The sequence below is a fragment of the Polistes fuscatus genome, unplaced genomic scaffold (assembly GCF_010416935.1).
Source record: "Polistes fuscatus isolate 324 unplaced genomic scaffold, CU_Pfus_HIC Scaffold13, whole genome shotgun sequence".
Classification (NCBI taxonomy): Eukaryota; Metazoa; Arthropoda; class Insecta; order Hymenoptera; family Vespidae; genus Polistes; species Polistes fuscatus.
In genome coordinates, this window is record NW_025113031.1 from 2,964,244 (window position 1) to 2,988,667 (window position 24,424).

General features: G+C 28.9%; 1 long non-coding RNA gene across 1 annotated transcript; it reads left to right on the forward strand.

Annotated features, from left to right (window-relative positions):
* Positions 1 to 1,633: 1,633 nt before the first annotated feature.
* LOC122513763 lies at positions 1,634 to 24,301 on the forward strand. The gene is made up of 2 exons (XR_006302853.1): positions 1,634 to 3,051; positions 24,208 to 24,301. It is a non-coding gene; the product is annotated as an uncharacterized LOC122513763 (long non-coding RNA).
* Positions 24,302 to 24,424: the final 123 nt, after the last annotated feature.

A 24,424-nucleotide genomic window follows, 5' to 3' on the forward strand; every position in this document is an offset into this window, starting at 1 on the left:
AGTAAAGTACTAGCATAAAAAAGTTGGCATAGAACCGCAACAGCAGAGAAAAATGAATAAGTGTGCTTTTATATATATTATAATATATAGAATAGAAAAACGCATTTTTGGAATTAGATTGAAAATGAAATCTAGTATTTTTAAAGACGAAAGAACGTTGTCTGACATTAATTGATCCGGATAATGTCTTTGTTTGTCAGGTATAAATTTAAATGGTTTGCCTAACATCTGGAAACAACGTGTTGGAAATAAATCTATTGAAAATGCTGCTTTTTTTTCTTTTAGAAAGTTTGAAAGCCCAATGGAGCTTTGCCTTCCAGAATGAACAAATCTCACCATATGTGGTTATTTAAAAAATTCGTTAAAAAAATGCATCAATTTTGGTCAATTTACTTTAGATCAATTTTCAAACTGAATCATTACATTTTTGCTCGTGTAAGTTCAATAAAAGAAAGATTTTGAAAATGTATTACTTTTTATTATCGACTATTGAATATTTTGAGAGATAATGTGACTTGGTCTCAACTTTTCATATTCATTTCATGTTCCTTTTATGCATTTTCTTCAAAAATTTCAAATTTGATAATTAAAGGAAAAAAACAAGCACACCCGAATATGTATTTTTTGGGAACACGGTATAAATATCATCTTTAAAAAAAAAACCTTGCAAAAGAAGTTTTATAATTCTCAATATTATATGTAGAAAGAAAATCAGACTTTAAAATTGCAAGTAGTTACCACTTGTAAATTCATATATAATATAATCATCGTTATTTCATAAAACTACTAGTTTAATATAATAATAAAAATTCGTTTTTCTTTTTAATATTTTCCCTAAAATTTTTAGTTATTTCGTATAAAACCTAAGATTAGCACGATTTAACTGAACTATACAATTTAATGTTGCTGACGCATATATACATTGATAAGGGGTAGGAAGAAAAATAGATAGGATAAGGAAAAAATAAAAAATAAAAAAAAAGAAAATCGGAAAAGATGAAACGAGAGGAGAAGAAGAAGAAGAAGAAGAAGAAACGAAAGAAGAAAATAGAGAAGACCACCGCGATTTGGCATAGCAATAGTTTATAAGAGGGAGAACAAAGGACACATTGTGTCTATGTAAATACATATACATAACATATACATATACATATACATATACATATACATATACATATACATATACATATACATATACATATATATACGCATGGTTCTCTTCTGCTAAACTTGGTAGAAGGAAGGAATATGATGGTTGCAAGAATGCACGGTAAAGAAGGCGTGGCGTTAAAAGCCAGAGAGTATTGTTTGACCAATCAGAAAAGGGAGAGGCGTTAGTTGAAACGTATGCCCATCTTGTCGGCAGTGCATAATAATACGTATATATGTGAAATGGTGCGCGTGTAAAAGTGAGAGAGCGAATAAGAGAGTCGAATGCGATGAAAAGAAAGAAGAAGGGGTGATAGGTCGGTGGTGGTGGTGGTAGAAGCGTTGGTAGTGGTGGTAGTGGCCGTGGTAGTGGGGGTAGACCATTGGGGAGAGTTAGTGGGGGCCCGTGCGCGCGCGCGCACAACCAAACCTAGGAAGAAGAGACGAGACCATTACCGTATGCGTTGAAACGAGAGAGAAAATTCATTTGAGCAGGTTGGAAGGATGTTGGTCCACTGCACGGTGGGGAGTCCACCGTGCACCGTGCATTCGCTTGTGTGTATAATATTTTACCCTAAAGACCTAAATGCGCTAAAAAGACACAAGAGTAAAACGCATTTTATAAACGCGCTAATAATTAAAAGAGTCATTGATTTAACAAGGTTTGGTGGTATCATCCAACCTATTATTACACACATTCGGTGGCTGACTACTACTCTACTTATCACCTATCACGTTTAAACAAATAGAAGTATGCCGCGCCATCTTTAAACTAAGAGAGGGGGTTCGCTTATTCTAAGAGAAGAGTAATCCAACCAGTTCTCGTTATTTCATCAAACTAATAATTTCGATCTATCTTCAACTGTCATCGCGAATATTTAATAACAGTGGATAACAACAACGTCACAACAACAGCAGCAACGGACAACGATCTTTTAAATAATTTGGAATACATTAAAGTTCGGAATTTTACGGTTGATCTAATTGCTTTTGTTATTTATTTACTTTTCTTTTTGTTTTCTTTTTTTTTTCTTTTTTTTTCTCGAGGAGAACTTATATTATCATACTTTCGCATTCTTTATACTCTTTTTTCTTCTTACTTTTTCGTTTTTTCTTTTTTTTTTTTGCTAACGGTGAGAGAAGGTGGAACGGGAGTTGTCAAGGTGTCTCGATCAAGACAGTGCCAAGAAAAATTTGGAACAATGTTCGTGTGAATTCGTCTAATCCCATTTGAAGGATATTCGAATATCAACATTTTACCGACGGTGACCATCGGTCGTTCTTATGTGAACAATTTGTCAATGTAGTAGATATCATATTCGTTTGAATTTTGTTTCCCCTATATAGTTTTTACGTTTGTGGAATAACAATGACGATGTTTATTCCCGTGAAACATCCACCCTTCAGTTATTAAATATATATATTATTTGTGTATAAACAAAACTCAATTCGAATCGAAAAAAGGAAAAAAAGGAAAATAATAATATCACGATACCAACGGAATTATTGTTGAAAATCGTTTTCTAAATTAATAACGAGTGTCTACGTTTAAAAAAAATAATAATAAGAAGAAGAAGAAGAAGAAAAAGAAGAAGAAGAAGATGTTTTAAAATTTTCAACACAACTATGAAGTCGAAGAGTTTGTTAAGGAACAACAAGGAAGGTTGTGGATTTAGGGTTTCTTCGTTTTGCTCGTTTTCCGAAGTGTGTCAAGCACCGACGACGACGAATACGACGACTACGACGACTACGACGACGACGACGGCTTGATAAAAGTGCACTCGCCACTTTTGGGAAGTCGTCGACGACGGTGTGTGCTGAAATCGCTTTGCAACTTGCAAGGGAGACTAATTGGTCCTTGCCTGTTCCAAGGCGCCAATGAGAAGCCAGCTTTTATTCAAGGTTCGTAAAGCAATGCGATCGATCACACTTTTCTCATATATTCTTCTAATATGCATGTGTATTATGAAACACATGCCGCGTCATTTTTCAATACTTTTCTATTTTTCTATTACGTTTTGTTTTTTGTTTTTTTCTTTCTTTTTTCTTTTTTTTTTTGCTTTGATCACACTTCAATTCCCCAATTATAAATGTTTGTAAAAAGTTTGCGTAAAGTTTCCTTTTTATTTCTATTCCTATATTCTATTTCTTTTAATCATAGTAATCCTACTAATCATAGTATTTATTAATCTATTTTTCTTTTTTTATTTTTTTATTTCAAATATATATCTTCCGTTATAACAATGTTTTAAGTATTAAAAAAGAAAACAGGAATAATTTATCAAAACCATGTTTGCGCATATTCGTTGCATCATTTCGATCGAACTTGTTATTAAACTTGATGATTTCAAAAATCTTATGAAACCGTCGCTTCGCGTGTTTCTTCTTTCTTTTATTTAGTCCGGATATTTACGTTTATAATTAAACTTTCTTACAAATTCGTTATCCATGTTATGACACTTTCGGTATTCGTAATGAAAAATATTAACTGTCTAATTATTCACATCCGAGTGTATTAGTAATTGATCTAACATAATTACTAGTTTACGTGTAAAACATAGAGTAACACGAATCACGGAAGTATTCGTATCCATTCCTACTGTATATAAAATTTCAAAATAATTCATATTTATTTATTTATTTATTTATTTATTTATTTATTTATTTATTAATGCTCTTTTGCAATAAAATTGATATCAATTTAAATGTTGAATAATTCTAAAATATATTCTTTTGCATATATAAAAATTGTGAAATATTGTTATTGATTATTTTCAATTATGGATATACAAATATAAAATATATAATTTAAATGTATTAATAATTTATATATAATTATAAAGCAGGGATACGAATACTCCTAAGAATCACTGTTGTATGTATTAGTACGAAGAGTAAACTGAATACAGATGAGATCCACTTCAGAAACGTATCTACTGATAAGCTTCATTTGCTTCATTCGCTATTTTCTATTATTAGCACTTAATAAAATATTTTTAGAACACGCCGGATTGATAATCAAAAACAAACATTTTTACGAATACTATTGAAAATGAATATTAAACATTTTGAATAGATTATTCTTTTTCAAATAATTGTCAACAAAAATTTGAAAAAAAGTTCCCGTATTACGGTAACTATTTAAATTTTGATTACGAAATTAATCGTCGATATTTCGAAAAGTTTTTATTACGAATAATTTCTTCGAAAAATGTTTACCCGAGAAAACCATTAAAATAATATCCACATTTGAATAATATTGAATATTCAATTTTATTTTATTGTTGAATATTTGAACCGTTAATTTGTTAAATCTATTAATCCTTGTTGAACAAAAAGTAGAACAACAAAATTAATTCAACCGAATACAAACCATAAGAGTCTCAATCGTATTATTTATTATTAAAATATCATATAAATTAATAGTATTAAGAGAGTCCTGATTGTTGAATAAAATTCAAATTATATACAAATTGATGAATTATCGTAATGCTTCGGTTTTAAATTTGTACGAATTTGAAAAATGAATTTTAATCGGTTATTTCGCTTGCGAACGAAACGAATTTATTGACGGAGAAAGATGATTTTAATCAACCCGCATGTCATCGACATTTTCTATTCGTCTCATGTGTCGATATCTTTCAATTTTTATCGGTGATCACGCATACAAATATATATTTTTTCTAGCGTGAGAAAAAAAGGGTTGACACCGCGTATATAAGAAGGAATAATTTATAAGGAATAACCAATCGAATCGAATCGTATCGAATCCCAAAGTTTTTCGAACAAGACAGACAAACGCGTTGTTTTATTTTCCTCGCTGATAAATCAAAAGATGAAGGATCAAAGTACCCGCATATATCGATCTTAAAAACGTCCATTTTTTTATTTAAATATCGTACTTTCTTTATTTTGAGGTGGGGGAACAGGTCTTGTTGATATTCAATCAATAATTAATTAACATTAAAACGACTGACGGAATACATTGAAAATATTTTCTTTCCTTTGCTAAAAATTGATTTTTAAGCGTCGCATTAAAACTGAAATCATCAGCGACCAATTTCACATCTCATAATAATATAAAATAAAATCAATATAATAATAAATGAACAAATTCAATATGCAAATTTATCTCTTTAAAAAAAGAACAAAAACATAGTAATAATACGTTTCGAATATTGTTACTTTAATTTGTTGGTTTTTGGTGTTTTTTCTACTTAATTTTGTGTTCCCCCTTTACAAATTTATTAGATATTACATCGAAAAGTATAACGCCTAATAAATTTATTCTCCTAGACGTGATTCTAGAAAACAAAAAACAAAAAAAAAACACGTATTAGAAGAATGAACGAAACGAGGGAGGGAGGGGTAAAGAAGAAAGGGTTCTTTATTTTTTTTTTTTTGGATAGAAGTAACCCATTTCATTTATTTGTCGAGTAGAATAACTATGCGATTTTATTTTAGTGAGGAAAACAGATAAACATGGGGAAAGATAAGGAAGAGGGGGAGAAAATAAAAAAGAAAATAAAACCAAAAATAAAATAAAATAGAATATAGAATAGATTTGGATAGACTATTTAGAGAATTTACACACATATACCGGGTGATGTATAAGTACGTATACATACATACATGAATACATATATACATACATGAATACATACATACATATGTGTATATATATACATAACGTGAAACTGTAAGAAAATCCTACGATATTCTACGTTCCCTTACGTTTCTTTACTACGATTTTCTTACTACGTTCCCGTACGGAACTTCGAAACGGAAAACGGATAAAGTAAATAATGTCGCGCGCGTAAAACGTCGCGCCAGCCGTTAAGGGGCGTGTCGTTTCCTAAAGTAATTTGTACGAGAGAAGAGAAGAAGAAGAAGAAGAAAAGAAGAAAAGACCCTTCCGCCGAAGAACGTGATCCTTTTCCGCGAGTGCTTTTCCTTAACTATGTCCTTCCTAACTTATACACGCTTACATACACACACATACGCACGCGAGCAGGCTGTATAAAAAAAGAAAGTATGCATAAGATAGAAGGAAGAAAAATAAAAAAAAAAAATCAAATCAAATCGTTTCACATATATTTTCGGTTGGCAGCTGGAACCTACTCCAACTCCCCCCGCCGCCGCCCCCGCCCTCGCCCCCTTATCCCTTCGTTTTCGAATTTATTTCATTTTTGTGTTTCGTTTATTATAATATATTATTATATTTCTCGCGTGATTATAACAAACGTTTTTCATATTTCTTTGAATATTTTCTCATTACGAATAAAGATGTATTTTATAAATTCAAATAATTCATTCTTGTGTATTATAATATATAGGTATTCGTGGATTAATTGAAAAGTTTTGAGTATCTAACAAGAAATTTTGTTTGCTTTTAAAATTTTACTAAGTAAAAATATTTCAGAATATTTATTGAATAAAATATAACAATTACTTTTTAAGAGAAAAGAATTATAATATAATACTTTAGTCCGTTGATTGAATTAATACAAAATATATATATTAATTAATTATATAAAAATATATATTATATATTAATTAATATATATATAATTAATTAATAATAATTAATAATTAATATTAATTTTATATATTATTTTTTTAATTTTATATATATTAATTTTATATAATTAATAATTAATATATAAAAATATATATTTAATATATTAATTAATATATTACAAAATATATATATATTATAAAATGTATACCAATATATAATATTTGAAAATACTTTCACATATTATATCTGTGTTTAATAATGAATTTTTTTCTGAATGAAACTCCATGCTAATAATAGTTGATATAGTATAGTAACAATTGAATGAACATAGGCTCATGTCTTACAACATCCTGGCACGTGCGTAAACAGTTCTTAAATAAATTCAATCCGACGCAGAGAGTCATGAAACCTCTCGAAATATCCTCACGTTTTTATGTTAAATATTCGCGAGTATGTATTACGTCAAGAAAGAAAAAGAGTGAGAGAGAGAGAGAAAGTGCATAGGGTTTGCATCCGTCATCGCTTGGCTTTTCAAATTTATGATCCTCTTTCTCTTTCTTTCTCACACTTCGTAGAAATGTGCTTACTTTACACTCACATCTATGAGTGAAAAAACATAGAAACCATTCTAACGCAATTGCATCTCTCGCTTATGTTAGACGACCATAAACTCGGACACAAAGAATTGTTGTTTTCTTCCAACACCACCAACCTCCCTACCCCCGAACCCTTTTCATAATTTTCTTCCCTCTCTCTCTCTCTTTTATTTTGTTTTATAAGCAATCTTTACGATCATGACTTTTTAGTTTTTTTTTTCCTTTTTCTTTTTAATACTTCATCGAGACAATACTTATCATTGTGTTTCGATTTTTATATATGCATGTATATCCGTTGGGTGACAGTTAGTAGGCAAAATGATTATTTCTTTTCTTTTTTTATTTCATACGCACGTTATGGATATTTTTCTGAAAGTTATTTTCATTATTTTGATCCTTGTTTTGAAGTTGTTCAGTTTGAACGTTAGCTATTTTATGTATAGGTATATTATATGTGAAAAAAATTGACCTAAACGTTCGAACATGTGTAAACTTATATGAAATCCGATACTTCTTCCTATTTGAAATCTTTCGTACAGTGATAATCGATCAAAAATTAGAAATTATTTTCAAAATACATACACAAGATACGAAGAATAAAAATAATATATATGTATAAGACATATTTTTGTTTTGTTTATTTTTTTTCGAAAATATTTTATAAAATAATTATTCTAAAAATAATATAATATAATTATATTCTAGTATATATATAAAGAAATAATTAAAAAAATATAATATACGTTATAATAATTTTAGAAAATTAATTGGATAATATAATGAAAGAAAAAAGAAAAAAAACAAGAATTCTATATATAAATATAATATGTGTTAGGATGAGAAAATTTGTTTCAACACAACCAAGCCGATTGTATCGCGTACGATTTGAATTTTCAAAAAGATAAACAAGAAAATGTTTTCTCGATTAATAATCATTGCCGTCATGAGGAAGAAACGTGTGTTACCAACGCTCATGTATGTGTATCTCTTATGGTTTATGGTATAGTGGTGGGGAGATACGTGATCCTCGGGATACCGGGAGACACGGTGTGTGAAGTTTAGTTTTGCTTACGACGACCTTTAGTTCTACCGTTCTTGTCCTCTGACCTCTATCTTCGTCTCTAACAAAGAATAAAAGTAAACTAAAAGAAATAAAAAAAGAAAATAAAACAAAAAAGTAATATATATATAGTAATATATACTTCCGGTTGTGTGTTCGTTCGAAACAAAAATAAGTGTTATTAAATTAATTGTTCGTTTATGTTTTTTACAAGGTTTTGACATGCCAAATCGTATTTCTCTACACGTGATCCAAGATTTTTCACGAGTCACATGATCGATAATTTTTCAATCATGCAATGTAAGTAAATCTAATCTAATTGTTCCGTTTTATTAAAATTCATGGAAATTTGATCTTCGTTACAAATTCAATAATAATAATTATACGAAAGATATATCGTTAATATAAAAAATATATGACGACTATATAAAACATTTTCATACTTCTTTATAGTAATTAATTTTTTTTCTTTCTATTTATTTATTTATTTATTTCGCTGCTTTTCATTTTTTAAATTAAGAATAAGTTTATTAGTAGAGAAAGAAAAAGAATGTTAAGTAAATGAGGGGGGGGGGTAGGGGACAAAAAAAAAGGAGAATTATTTTAATAACCCGATTGTATGATTGTAACACGAAACACATATAGGTCGTATAATATAAGGAAAAGAAAAAAGATCAAAATAAGTATTAAAAAGGGGTGACTCTCTCTCCGTAAGGTGGAGAAACTCAACGCGTCGGGTCGTCACGGGTAACGAGCATCAAGACGATGATGTTGGACCATCGAAAAATTCTCTCCTCGGTTCTCTTCGGTTCATTTTATTCATTCCGACACGCAAGATTTTCGAAATTATCACCACGGTTCAAAGCTTTCTAAGCGAAAAACAAACGTGTGCGATCGTAATATCTGATTTCAACACTTTATAAGAATATTTTTAAATAATTCTTCGAATTTAATTAGAAAAAAAAAAAGAAAAAAAAAACAAAATTAAAATCACGCGAATGCATATTTTTTTAAATTCACTTTTTTAATTAGACTATCAATTTTGTTTCTTTCCCAATAAGATCAGATCAACAATTTATCATCAATAAATTTATGTTTGTATTTTAAATTGCAATACAATATTATTCTAAAATCATTTTCTCATATTATATTCGAGAAATAATATCTTATTAATTTTGTCCATATCAGCGTAAAAATAATATAATCTTCAAATAATTTAATAATATTCTTCGTTTAAAACGCGTCATCGTGTACGGTCGTGTTGTTTGTTTTGAAAGAAAAAAAAAAGAAAAAAAAAGAAAAAAAAAACAAAATATATATATATATTAATTTCCTGATATTTTTCGCTTAAATATATTTAAACAGAGGAAGAAGAATGGAAGGTGGGGAGGAATGTATTGGTGGAAAAGGGAAGAGGGGGAGAGAGAGGAGTAAAATGCATTTACGTACTTACCAAGAAATTTTGTTACACGGATATGATATATATTTTGTGAAATAAAACGTAAACACCATAAACAAGGAGTATCAATGCTTAAAATATAAACAATCAAATAATACGAATATTAAAATAAACTTAATCATGGCGTTACACATTGTGCACATTTATTATAAACAAAATTTAATTAAATATATTATATATATATATATAGATAAAAAAACTTCCTGATAAATATTTGCACTAATCACGTATACATTATTATTATTATTATTATTATTATTATTATTATTATTATTATTATTATTATTATGCATCTAATGAGTATTGTTTTTTAATGGAAACAATAATTATACTTTTCGTGAGATCATCGTACGAAAAAAAGGAAAAAAAAAATATATAAAATATTAATCGCAATGATTAGACCTCCATGACGAAGACGACGACGAATCACGTGGTTACTTATTTTTTTACTCGAAGAAATTCAGTAGTCCCGTCGTTCTTTCCTTTCTTTCTTGCAATGTCGGTAAGTCCGATTACGTCCGGAGGATGCATTGTCAGCATAACATGTATTCTTGTTATCGTACAGTATCCCCAAGGTTAAACCATTCGTAACTACATTCGTAAGACACTCGTTTGCTCATCGTCCATGACTTTTTATTCTTATTTTCAATCATATTTTATTCGAACACATTTAATTTTTCTTTATTTTTCTTAATAATTATACCAATCATATACTGTGTACTTATATTTTTATATATATATTATACTAATCATATTTCTAATTATTCTCCCGTATCTCGACAATTTTTAACATTATTAATTGTTCATCTTATTGGACAATACAATTCTTTTCCTTTTCATATTTTTGATCAATTATTTATTTTTTTTTCTTAATAATTATACCAATCATATTCTGTGTACTTATATTTATATATATTATACTAATCGTATTTCTAATTATTCTCCCGTATCTCGACAATTTTTTAACATTATTAATTGTTCATCTTATTGGACAATACAATTTTTTCTTTTCATATTTTTGATCAATTATTTACTTTTTTTTCTTAATAATTATACCAATCATATACTGTGTACTTATATATTTATATATATATATTATACTAATCACATTTCTAATTATTCTCCCATATCTCGACAATTTTTTAACATTATTAATTGTTCATCTTATTGGACAATACAATTTTTTTCCTTTTCATATTTTTGATCAATCATTTGAACGTTCAGAATGAAAATAATACAAAGATTGCACAATTAAAAGAGTGCATTTTGTCGGAAGGTCCAATATCATCATTTGTTTATGATAAACGTTTGATGTTTCTACTTTTAAAAAACCTTCGTGGGTCATTAAACCGATTACATTTGCTAATGACGATATTGAAATTTTTCTTTTTTATTTAAATATACATACAAATATATATATATATATATATAACGAATAGCAAAAGATTTGTAATACTTATGTAATTTTTGTATGTTTCTTTTTGTAACATCGCTTTCTTAGGAAATCTTTGACATAAGTTTATTATTTCATCAGATTTACACTTTTAATACAAATTCGATCCTTATCTTTTTCGACAACAACATGTACACTTTTCTATTTTAATTTAACACGATCCAACCCAAATTCTATGGAAAACAAATTTTCAAAACTCGTAGTTCATTGTAAATATTATTATTGCTGGAATGCAGAACAAACTAATCTTTTATTTTTCAATAGTTGCAATTTTTTTTTAAACACATCCTACATCCTATCAAAAAAAAACACCAGAATTAGATTGTAGAATTGGTCGAGGTGAGAAGAAAATAAATGAAAAGGAAAGACTTTGCTGTGAAAAAAAAAAAAAAATAAAATAAAAAAATCGTTTCCACGAACGAATTGTCGAGCCCACCTTTGGGTAAAGGATTTTACCATCTTGCACGTATCCTTCTGAATCCTTCTTTTCCTCCTTTCTGTCACGCTCGCGAGACGAGTCGTAGTTTACTGGCGAGTCGAATGGCAAAAGCAACGAAGTTCAGCGACTTCAAAAACTCACCGACACCAACAACCTTTGCCTATACCAATAAATTCTATTCCACAGTTGCTTTGCCGTGAGAATGCATCCTCCTAAATGATGCTTTTCTTTCTTTCTTTCTTTTAGTTTATTTTTTGTTATTTTTTCTCACTTCCCTCCCTTTATCCTCGCCCTCACACCCGCCCTTTGTTTCTCACTTCCTTCCTTCCTTCCTTTTCTTTATTTTATTTTCTTTCTTTCTTTTCTATTTTTGACTTGAAAACAACATTTCGTTACATATGTCACATTGTCTAACCAATCTGTTAATTAATTAATTTGTCCCTTCAACTGTGTCAACGTCCCTTCAATCAAGTGTTTGTCCTAGGTTTTTACTATTTTTTTATCTAGGTAATATTCATATTTAACAGCTTCTCCGTATCGTTAAAGTATCGTTAAATAAGATATCATTGCTGTAGAAATATCTTTACGTCAAACGGCAATAAAACAATCCCTCGGTATACTCTGATCAAGATTTTAGAATACGCGTCTATAAATTTAAATGTACCAGAAATAGAAGTGTTCGTCGAAAAAAGAAAAAAAACCCAATTGCCTTATGTAATTCAAAGTGTCATCAATCTCTTTAGATTGCACTTAATAAGTAAGCATAATTTTGTATCATACGTTTTATAAAATCCATATCATTCATTTTAATTAATATTTGAAATCATATTTGATTCTTTCTATTATATAATTTTCGATTGTTTGATTGTATATTAATTGAATTATTTAGATATCGAAAATTAAATTAATAATATTATGTTAATTTAAACGTAGATAAACATTATGCTGTTGTTTACAGTAAAAATCTTATTTTCATTTTAACAAGTGTCTAGCAGGTAAATGTGCAAATTGTCCGGGTAATTTAAAAAATAATTTGAAAAATCAAACAATGTATCACTTTAATTTATTTGCACATTACCTAGATAATTTATAGAATAACTGGATTCTACACTTCAACGCGATTAACATATATACATTTAATATAACAAAAGAAACAAAAAAAGTGAAAAGAAAAAGAAAAGAAATAAAATCGAAGAAGTCAAAAGTCAAAAGTTTTAGATTCTCTTTCTCTCTGACAATGAAACGGAATAACGAATATACGTGTAAGGGCAGAAATGAAAGAAGTCGCCGTCCATTACGTCAACGTGTTGCTATAGCTAGTCGGGTCAGCTGGTCGGTTGAACCAAGTTGTAAAATAATGGTACGTTAGTCTCGGTTCTAATCGTACGATCGACGCGCTTTTAAATTACGGCCCAATAACGCGTATACAACCGAAAATTCTCTTCAAAATGATATACGCCGAATAAAATTTGACCCACGTAAAAATCCCCTGGTGGTGTTGGGGGTGGGCGGGGGGTAGAGGTTGATGTTTTAACAAACCTAAATATTGTTTAATCGAATCAATCTTTTTTTTTTCTTTTTTTTTTTATTTCTTCTTTTTTTGTTACATCAAATTGTCACGATTTTTATTAACAAACATTTGATAACGTATTTAATTAAATACGTAACACGACGTATAATATATTTAACTGATATTATTTATCATGTTATTTATCAGTATTTTTTGTAACATTTTTTAATCGGTATTTAAAATTAATGTACGAGTATGTTATATATATGTGTGTGTGTGTATCGTGAAAGACAGAAATTAGAGAATGTTAAGATTTGCATGTTGAAACGTAAACGTCGATAAAAAATCGAATTTTCGGTTTCATTGAAAAATATAATATAACAAATTATTATACACATTTTAGTAGCCCCGAGTTATTCTTAAAAAATTTCAATTTGTTTTTCGATCATTTATCTAATTTCTAAGACAAATTTAAATCGAAAATGAGCTAAAATTAACTCGTTGGTCTGTTCGAATAGGAATAAAATCGTTTTCTCGTTAATTCTGAATTATCTAAAAGATGTTGATTTATGTTGTTTTTTTGTTCTACTGTTCTAACTTACATACCAATAGAACAAACGTTTAAAAGACGCATAGAATAGTATACGATGTAGTATATAGTGGTTAGTATAATACTTTGTAGAAAGGATGTTGCCGTGTGACATCATCCGAACACTTGGTACGTGCCCAAGTGGAAAACACGTTCACTGCCGATTATCCATTTTTGCACGGAATTATCGTGTGCCCAGCGAGATAACCAGATCTCGTTCCTCGCGTACAAATCATCTCTGAAGATTACACGAGAAAATTAGACTAAAGATAATTGGTGACCAGGGAGGGATAGGAAGGGGTGTATTATTCATTACTTTACAAAACTGCAATTTAAACAATACGAATGGTGTTTCTTTGCTTTTTTTTTTTTTTTAATATCACATTATCGATTAAAACAAAAAACCATTCCATAAATATGAAATGCTTTTTCTTTTTTTTTATTTTCCAAAGAATTTCAGAATCAAAAAATATTTGTTTGAATGATTATGAATGAAACGTTCGATCGATTTCGTACTTTAGAAATGACAAATTTCTTTTTTCTTTTTTACACGCCCAAGTCAATATTTTTGTATTTCACTTTAAAGGTTTTGATATTAATAATAATAATAATAATATTATATTTAAGAAAAATATTAAATTGTCATTTTCTTGCTAAGTTCAATATGCAAAATAGAAAAAAAATATTCGTTATTTTATATTATTTTTCCTAATCGTATACGATACAGAAAAATGTAAAAGATCAGAATGAATATCTGTTCTATATAATTCTCAATAAAATAACATAAAATAAATATTAAATATTGTTCGGGTAAAAATGATTTATTCTAAAAAAATAAAAAAAGAAATAAAAAGGGACGAATCTAATATAAAATAAAATATATAATATATAATAATAATAAAAAAAAAGAAAGAAAACAAATAAAAAATAAATTACAAAAGAGATAAAATAAAATAATAATAAAACGATCGAACGTTGATTTTAATAGAAAAAAAATCCACCACCATCGTGATACAATTTTCGAATGAATACAATAACATGTATAACTGTTAAATTAAAAACAAAAGAAAAAATATTCAAATATTTAATCAAAAAGAAAAATGAGAGAAGGATAAATTGTTAAGAAAAAAAGAGAAAGAAGAAAAAAAAAAGTGAATTCAAGATGACTACGTCATTTCAGCCAACAACTTTTTAAGTCTAAGTTGGGTGGCCATTTTAAAAAGCATCGGTAGGGCGATCGGTCACACTTAATGTCAGGTTGAAAGTGACTTGCTTTAGGGCCGTTTAAAGGGCGGGATATACACGGATGAAAGGGCGAGAAAAAAGGGCCTGGCTCGTTCGGGACTGCCGTATCCTCTCCACAATTCTTCTTCCTTTCATTTCTACTTATCTGTCTCTCTGTTTCTTTCCTTCTTGTCATAGTTTGCAACGAGAAGGGCACGTACTTAGGAGCAAAACGACAAGGGTTGTGGTACATAGGGGTTGTACACGATTTCCAGCTTCCCCTAACTTTGATATTTTCTATCCTTCTCTTTTTCTCTATGTATCTACGTACGTATATACATATATATATATGTATGTATGTATGTGTGTATGTGTCTGTCTCTTTCTCTCAACCTTTCCCTACGCAGACCCTTTAGGTTCTGAAACGAGCGTGAGATTTTATTCGAGCCGACACGCGTCGAAATTAGAAAGACACTATTAGAGAACAATTTTTGTATTCTCATTTCTATTATTATTATTATTGAACGTAATTATCATTAAAACGTTTTCTCTAATTTCGCGTAATTGTTAAAAATAAAATAGATCATTTTTGTATTTGATAAAGACGACTTTTGGGTATCTATTGTTTATTTATGTTTCATACGTTGTACACGTGCATACTAATGCATTATGCATTAGAACTGGCACAAACATTACATTGCCAACCACAAATACAAATATTGGGAAGCATAAGTGTAACATTAAATGAATTGTTTTCGAAGTCAATAAGATCATGCCGAATAATTATAACGATGAATTATGCGAACGAAAGAAACAAATATTTTGCACTAATTCGTATTATCATTTAATTTCTATTATAAATAATTTGTTATGTTTAATCATAATCAATTATAATTATAATAATATATTATTATATATATATATACATGTTACCATGAATGACCGAAATTGGAGAATGTCAAGATTCGCATGGTGAAATGTCAACACATATTAAATAATTTGATGAAAGATCAAATATTTGGATTTATTTTTATAGATTAATCATTTTTCAGCATATACCAAATGACCATGTAAAACTTGACATTATCCAATTTCGATATTTCACAATAACACATACCTAATAATATATATATATATGTGTGTGTGTGTACATATATATGTATATAAGGTTTTGTCACACAAAAGAGAGTAGGATTACTCGCGAACGTGTTTATATATGATCGTGGCGTTTAGCTACTACCGTTCGACCAAGTCATTATTTGTTACACGTCACGAGTTACATTGTAGGTAAGTTGAGTACGTGTAGAAAAAAAAGTGACAGAAAGAAAAATAGGAACGAGGGACAAATGGGTTCCTTTATCGGTCAACTCGACTCCGTCTACGTTGTACCGTCTACGTAGAATCTATACACACATTTGCAATTCTACAATGTAGATATCAACATAAGGTCCCCGACGGTTAGTGTACAATTTCTTCAGGACTACGAACTGCATGATCAGCACCAACACGATAAAAGAATAAATTCAAGGGAAAAAATACTCCGATAGGTTTTAAAGGGGGTGCTTTCTAATGATTTCCCCCCCCCCTCATTGTATTAATATAATTACAATTTTTCATTTATTTTGTAATCAATTATTTAATTAATTAATTAATGATTATTATTATTATTTAAGGTATACATGTTGACCAATATTGGAAAGATTTATTGTGTTTTTATTTCATTGAAATAAAAATTTATTTAATTCAATATAATCGATATATATTGTGTTAGAAACTCTTTGTAAAAGTTTACGACACTTTTTTACAAACAAAATATTATAAATAATCTTAATATAATAACGCAAAATAATAACGAATTACACTTGAACTCATATAACAGAACATTTTACTAGGAATCTATAAAAAAGTATTACCTATATCCGAAATATGAAAATAAAAAATTCGTAATCGTTTAGAAAAAAAGAAAAATAAAAGAAAAAAAAAAAGAAAGAAAAAAGAATATATTTTATATTAATTAATTAATCACCTGGAAAAACACACATTTGAAATCACAGGGGATGAAATATACTTTGTTTCTTTTGAAATAAAATCTAAACGTTCGGGGAGAGAGGGCGGGAAAGTAAAAAGGAAGGAGGAGCAGCAAAAAAAAAGAGAAAAAAAAAGAAAAAGAAGAAGAAGAAGGAAGAAATAGGCGTGAAAGTTAGGTATCGCTCATTTCTCGCATTAAAATGCACGGCCACGTGCGTTCTACTAGAATGTCAAAGACTTCTACTACCTACCTACCTATGCGTAGTAGAATGAATCGAATCGCGCCCTTTTTGCTCCACCTTGTCCCTTTTTTTACCCTGCCCTTAACGTGACTTAAGTCGAGCTTTGCAACACGGGGGAGCGGGTGGTTGGGGCGGTGGGGGGTGTTGTCAAGGTGTTCGTTTAATTTAACGTAAAAAAAAGAACCCTGCACCCCCCTGCCCCCCCTCACCTCTTAACTATACCTTTAACCCTGATTTATCGATGGTGAATATCCCGAACAATGTATAGGTGAGAAGTTAAGATGAATCTATGTGTTATGGTGGTGATGGTGGTAGTGACGGTGGTGTTTTTGATCTCGCGACTCGTAGCATCAATTGCATTGAACGGTCACGAACGTGACGAGATTTACTATTCAACCTATTTTTTAATAATAGAAAAACATTCTTCTTTGCATTTTCTTTTTCTTCTTCTTCTTCTTTTTTGTTTTCTATTGTGTTTGATATATACTTTTTTCGTATTTCTATTTTTATCTTTCGTTTTCTTTTTTTTTTTTATTCCTCAAAAATCCTTTGAAATTCTGACATAACTCACGTTAGTTTTACCATCCGAGCGAGAAAAAAGAAGGTAAAAATGAAACTCGAAATTTGTACCTTTTTGGAATAATCTTGTGATCGTATTTATTATAATATGTATCATGAGAATTTGGAATTTTTAGGTATGATTCTTTCCGTCGATATGATATGTTTTTTTTTCTCGAATATTACAAATAATACGTCGAACAGATTGAAACATATTTTATATAAAAGAAAATATTTATCTCCGTGAAGTATTTCATTTGGATTATCAACACACACAAACGATAATAATATTAATTAATTCATAGTTCATTTTATTGATACTAAATATTAATTTTGCGTGATATACTCGTGTGTGTACTTATTTCAATCGTATTCCAATTTTTCGTCTATGTTATTTAAATAAATTGTCGTAAAAAGAAAAAAAAAAGTATTTCATTTGGATTATCAACAAACAATAATAATATTAATTAATTCACAGTTCATTTTATTGATACTAAATATTAATTTTGCGTGATATATTCGTGAGTACTTATTTCAATCGTATTCCAATTTTTCGTCTATGTTATTTAAATAAATTGTCGTAAAAAAAAGAAAAAAGAAAAGAAAATAAGATAATTCTTAGAAGAAAATAATTTCTATCGAATGATTTTTTAATAATTGTTCAAAATATATATATATATCAAATAAAAAACGAAATTGCTTCTCGAAGATTTCGATTAAACACTTTTCCCGCGAATCTGTGATCTCGACACTCGAAATCTCTGATCAGAGATTTCGATCATTTTCGAATCCCCCTTTCTTCGTATACCTAGGAAGGAAAAATATATGAAAAGAATTGGAATTTATCTGAGGTTCGAGATGAATTCATGAGATTATAAGAAAGGTCCATTAATTGAACGACAGGAAGAGAGACAAGCTAGCTGGCTAGCTAGCTAGCGTTTGCGTTCCTGCAAATTGGATTGCCTTTCACTATTCTCTTCCCATTTACCACGGATATCGATTATACACGTAATAGTGAGTAATAGAGTAACTCGTACGACAAGAGTCAGAATATACTTCCAACCTTTTTTTTAATCGGTCAATTTTTTTTATTCGAATCCTTTAATTTAAAAAAATAAAAAAAAAATCAACAAAAATCATCACCAATAATTCAATGATAAAAATTATTTTCTAAAACGTAACAATATCAAATAATTAAAATAATTAATAGATATTTATATTCAGTATACTCATAAATAATCCTTTAATTTAAATAAAAAAAAAAAAAATGAACAAAAATCATTACCAATAATTCAATGATAAAAATTATTTTCTAAAACGTAACAATACCAAATAATTAATAGATATTTATATCCAGTATACTCATAAATAATCCTTTAATTTAAATAAAAAAAAAAAAAAATGAACAAAAATCATCACCAATAATTCAATGATAAAAATTATTTTCTAAAACGTAACAATACCAAATAATTAATAGATATTTATATATCCAGTATACTCATAAATAATAATAATAATAATAATAATAATAAAAATAATAATTCATTTACATAGAAATGATTCGATATTGCATGAACCGGATATTAATTAAATATTTTTAATCGTTTCGATGAATATTATTAACTTTTAACAAATATCTCGGTATATATATACTCTAACGTGAAATAAAAATTGATAAATTAACAAATAATTTTGTTAATTAAAAAATAAACGAAGATTATTATCAATACACGTATCTACAAATTTTTATCACGTAAATTAAAACATTTCCTATGAACTATTACTATCCGATAAAAATATTATCATGAAATTTTGGTGATAGCAACATTTTATATATATTATATATACCATTTCAAATTTTATTCGTCAATTTTTTCTCTACTTTGTTGCAATATTTTCCTAATCATTCCTTCCTTCCTTTTTCTTATCCCTGAAACATCATCCTTCCAGTTAAACCTTTTTACTCTATCCGATTCTTTCCATTTTCCTATTAAACGTTCTATCGTTTCTTCTTCAAATCCACGTAATCTGCATAAATATACCCCGTCCCCCATTACCCCCATTTTTTTCCAGTATCAGTTCGTCCATTTTTCCTTCCCGCGATCGGAATCTCACAATCTCATTGATTGATTCTATTCCTCCATCAATTTTTTTTTTCCAAAATAATTTACTTCCTTCTTCTTCTTCTTCTTCTTCTTTTTCTCTCAATTCTCTATACCATTTATTATAATATCTGTTATTCATAATTTTATCATATTTTTCTCCCGTATTCTTTTTGTTCTATCTTCTTCTGTTCAATTTTCAATTAAAATTAAACATCTTTTTGTATATTTTATTTTGATATTTTTTTTCATTAGAATTTATTTTAAACATCCCTCATAATTATTACAATCTTTTTTCTCTTCTCGTTTTCTTTTTATATATAATATATATGATGATAAACAACAATTATTTATATTTCTTCTTTCCTACATTATTTTTCTTCGTATTTTTCCTTCCATTTTTTTATTTCCCGTTCCTATTTTAATATTCTTTTCGTTTATTATATATGTGTATATATAAGATGATTATTACTAAAGTAGTACGATAAAATATTCGAAATATTAACGACCTTAAGTTCTCGAAATTCTACCCAGCCCAAGTCGTCTCAAAATTTGGAAATAATTTCAACCGGTAAATACCTGGATATAGCGACTATTCCCTGAACATCTGTAAATTGTTTTTAGAAATCCGAAAGAAAAGGAATATATTATTTTACCTTTCGTAAAAAAAAAAAAAAAATCTTATCTACCTTTATAATGAAACAAGAAGAAAAATAAAATAAAAGAAACGAAAGAAAATCAAAAGAAAATTGTAGGAAGAAACACATGTTTCGAATAAAACCTTTTTTTTTTGTCTTCTTCCTTTTCTTTTTCTTCTAGCAATCAAACGTTTCATTGTTTTGAAGATTAGTATGGAGTATATCAAACACGTGAGAAACAGCGACGGGGAAACGAAGAAAAACAGAAATCTTTTCGAAAATTATTTTCGAAATCTAAAAAAACGATTCGCCACTTGTAAACAGTTAGCCAGATTTTAGTTGAATTCTTCGTTTTTGTCTCCCTCTGTTCTTTAGCCAGGAACATGTTTTTGACACATGCTCAAAACTATCGTGAATTGTTTAGTTTTTCCTAAGGTATTGTCTCCCGAATCGCGTTTTCTCTCGAAAAACACTGCGAGTGGTAAACATGCTACAACTGGTAAATAAACCAAGGTTCTTCTATTTAATAACGAGAATTTGGATTTAAATTTCCAAGTAACGAAATCTAATAATCCAATATGGCGACTAAGAATATTCATTAAAATTCGATACAAGATCTTAACATAGTAAGAGAGAACATGATACGAGTGTTAATGAAATTTTTTCGTAATGAGGGATGATTTTTACCAACAAAAAAAAGAAGAAAAAAAAGAAAAAAACATCTATCCTGACCAAACCCAACTTACTTTTGATTTAAATTTCCAAGTAATGAAATCTAATAATCCAATATGGCGAATAAGAATATTCATTAAAATTCGATACAAGTAAATATCTTAACATAGTAAGAGAGAACATGATACGAATGTTAATGAAATTTCTTCATCATGAGGGATGATTTTTACCAACAAAACTAAAAAAAATAAAAATAAAAAAATATCTATCCTGACCAAACCCAACTTACTTTTGATTTAAATTTCCAACTAACGAAATCTAATAATCCAATATGGCGACTAAAAATATTCATTAAAATTCGATACAAGATCTTAACATAGTAAGAGAGAACATGATACGAGTGTTAATGAAATTTTTTCGTAATGAGGGATGATTTTTACCAACAAAAAAAGAAGAAAAAAAAGAAAAAAACATCTATCCTGACCAAACCCAACTTACTTTTGATTTAAATTTCCAAGTAATGAAATCTAATAATCCAATATGGCGAATAAGAATATTCATTAAAATTCGATACAAGTAAATATCTTAACATAGTAAGAGAGAACATGATACGAATGTTAATGAAATTTCTTCGTCATGAGGGATGATTTTTACCAACAAAACTAAAAAAAATAAAAAAGAAAAAAACATCTATCCTGACCAAACCCAACTTACTTTTGATTTAAATTTCCAAGTAATGAAATCTAATAATCCAATATGGCGAATAAGAATATTCATTAAAATTCGATACAAGTAAATATCTTAACATAGTAAGAGAGAACATGATACGAGTGTTAATGAAATTTCTTCGTCATGAGGGATGATTTTTACCAACAAAACTAAAAAAAATAAAAAAGAAAAAAATATCTATCCTGACCAAACCCAACTTACTTTTGATTTAAATTTCCAAGTAATGAAATCTAATAATCCAATATGGCGAATAAGAATATTCATTAAAATTCGATACAAGTAAATATCTTAACATAGTAAGAGAGAACATGATACGAGTGTTAATGAAATTTCTTCGTCATGAGGGATGATTTTTACCAACAAAACTAAAAAAAATAAAAAAGAAAAAAACATCTATCCTGACCAAACCCAACTTACTTTTGATTTAAATTTCCAACTAACGAAATCTAATAATCCAATATGGCGACTAAGAATATTCATTAAAATTCGATACAAATAAATATCTTCACATGTAATTCCTAAAATCTAAACTAACAATAAGTGATAGGGGGGGGGAAGATTTGGGGAGGGTCTTAGGAACAAAAAAAATCTATCTATTGTACCTGTCTTTGTATACAAAATCCAATGGCGTTTTTACCTTTTTTCTCCTATTTGGAAATATCCCAATGAGAAGTGTTTCTCTTGTTCGTTATCCCTCTCTCTCTCTCTCTCTCTCTCTCTCAATCTCTCTTTGGTCTCTGTGCGCTTGTGCGTAGGAAACCCTCCGATTTGGAGTGACTCTGTACTTCCAAGGGTGGAGCTTAAAATAAGGGTGTTACCTCTCTGGCTTAGCTACCCCGCGAGCGCAAACGGCATTTCAAGGCTTGGGGTGGAGACTGAGGGAAGGAGGTGGAGAAAACATTGGAGAAAGAGAGAGAGAGAAATAAAACGTGAGAGAGGGGAGGGGGAGAGAAACACTGGGGGATTGAGAAATGTACAAGTTTCGTCTAACTCCCCAAACATCGTGCTGCAAGCACCGAGTACGTTTCGTCTGATTATTTTCTATTCAATTCCCTAGTATCTTTATATATATTATTATTATTATTATTATAATTATAATTATTATTATTATAATTATTATTATTATTGTTATTATTATTATTATTATTATTATATTTTTTCTCTTTTTTTCCATTATAGATATCTTTGAACAATTGTTAACAATTGGTTTCGTCCAACTTCCTGAGTTGAAATAAGTGACGAGAAGTAATTTTAACACGTGTGCTCTGTTTAAAAAGAAACAAAAAGTGAAAAGTGTATTACTTCGAATTTGTTCTCTTAATTCTGATAAAAGGAAAAAATAAATAAGTAATCGTTGCGATGGTAGATCATGAAAAAGAAAGATATAATAATAGTAATAATAATAATAATATTAGTCATATTAATAATAACATGGTATCAATGATCGAGAATAATAGCAATAATTCTACTACCATCGGCGTTGAAAGTGATCATCATTACGTGAAAAATTGGAAAGAGAAGGAAAAATTAATCGAAGGTAGTATCCACAAATCAAATTTGTTTATATATTTTAACCGAGTTAGAAAAATGTTTATTAATTAATATTGATACGTTCTTGGTGTACGTGTAAAAAGAGATAAGAGAAAAAATAAAAAGTAAAAGTAAAAAGAAAGAATAGCACAATGAATGAGGAGGAGAAGGAGGAGGAGGAGAAGGTGGAGGTGGATGGAGAAAGGAAAAAAAAAATGATGCATTATTCAAGAAAAATTTCCATTCCTGAGAATTCTTGGTAGATAGGTAGCTACATCGTTAGGTTGCTCTCTCGCTGGCGTTTTAATGACGGGTTTGCTTGCTCCCTTTGCCTTTACTTCTTGTAACGAGGAGTTTCGACGTTGTTACGCCTTCGAAAGGCCACAATATATAACTATAGTGAATATATATATAGTTTCTACTGCAAAGTACTCCAAATATTCCGTTGTCTAGGAAATACACATACACAAACATACACACAGACATAAACATACATTCGTAGCAATGCTAGTCTCTTCATATGTCCCCCAAAAAAACGAAAAAAAAATATATATATATATAGAAAATTAATTGGCAAGAATTTACAAGCAATTGTTTGAACATTTTATTTCTTTCATAGGAATTAGTTCAAAACGTTCATTCATATTCATTCATTTAGATAATATTATATTGTTTTAATTCAAACACATACGAAGATATTGTTTTCAGCAAACTTTGGTTCAACATCGGATACCACCCAAGATCTGAATAATCCTCAGTATTACTATCATCATCCTCATCATTATCATTATTATCATCAAAATCATTTTCATCATTATCATCAACGGACCAACAACAACAACGACAACGACAACGACAACAGCAGTTGCAGCAGCAGCAGCAGCAACAACAACAGCAGCAACAACAACAGCAGCAACAACAACAG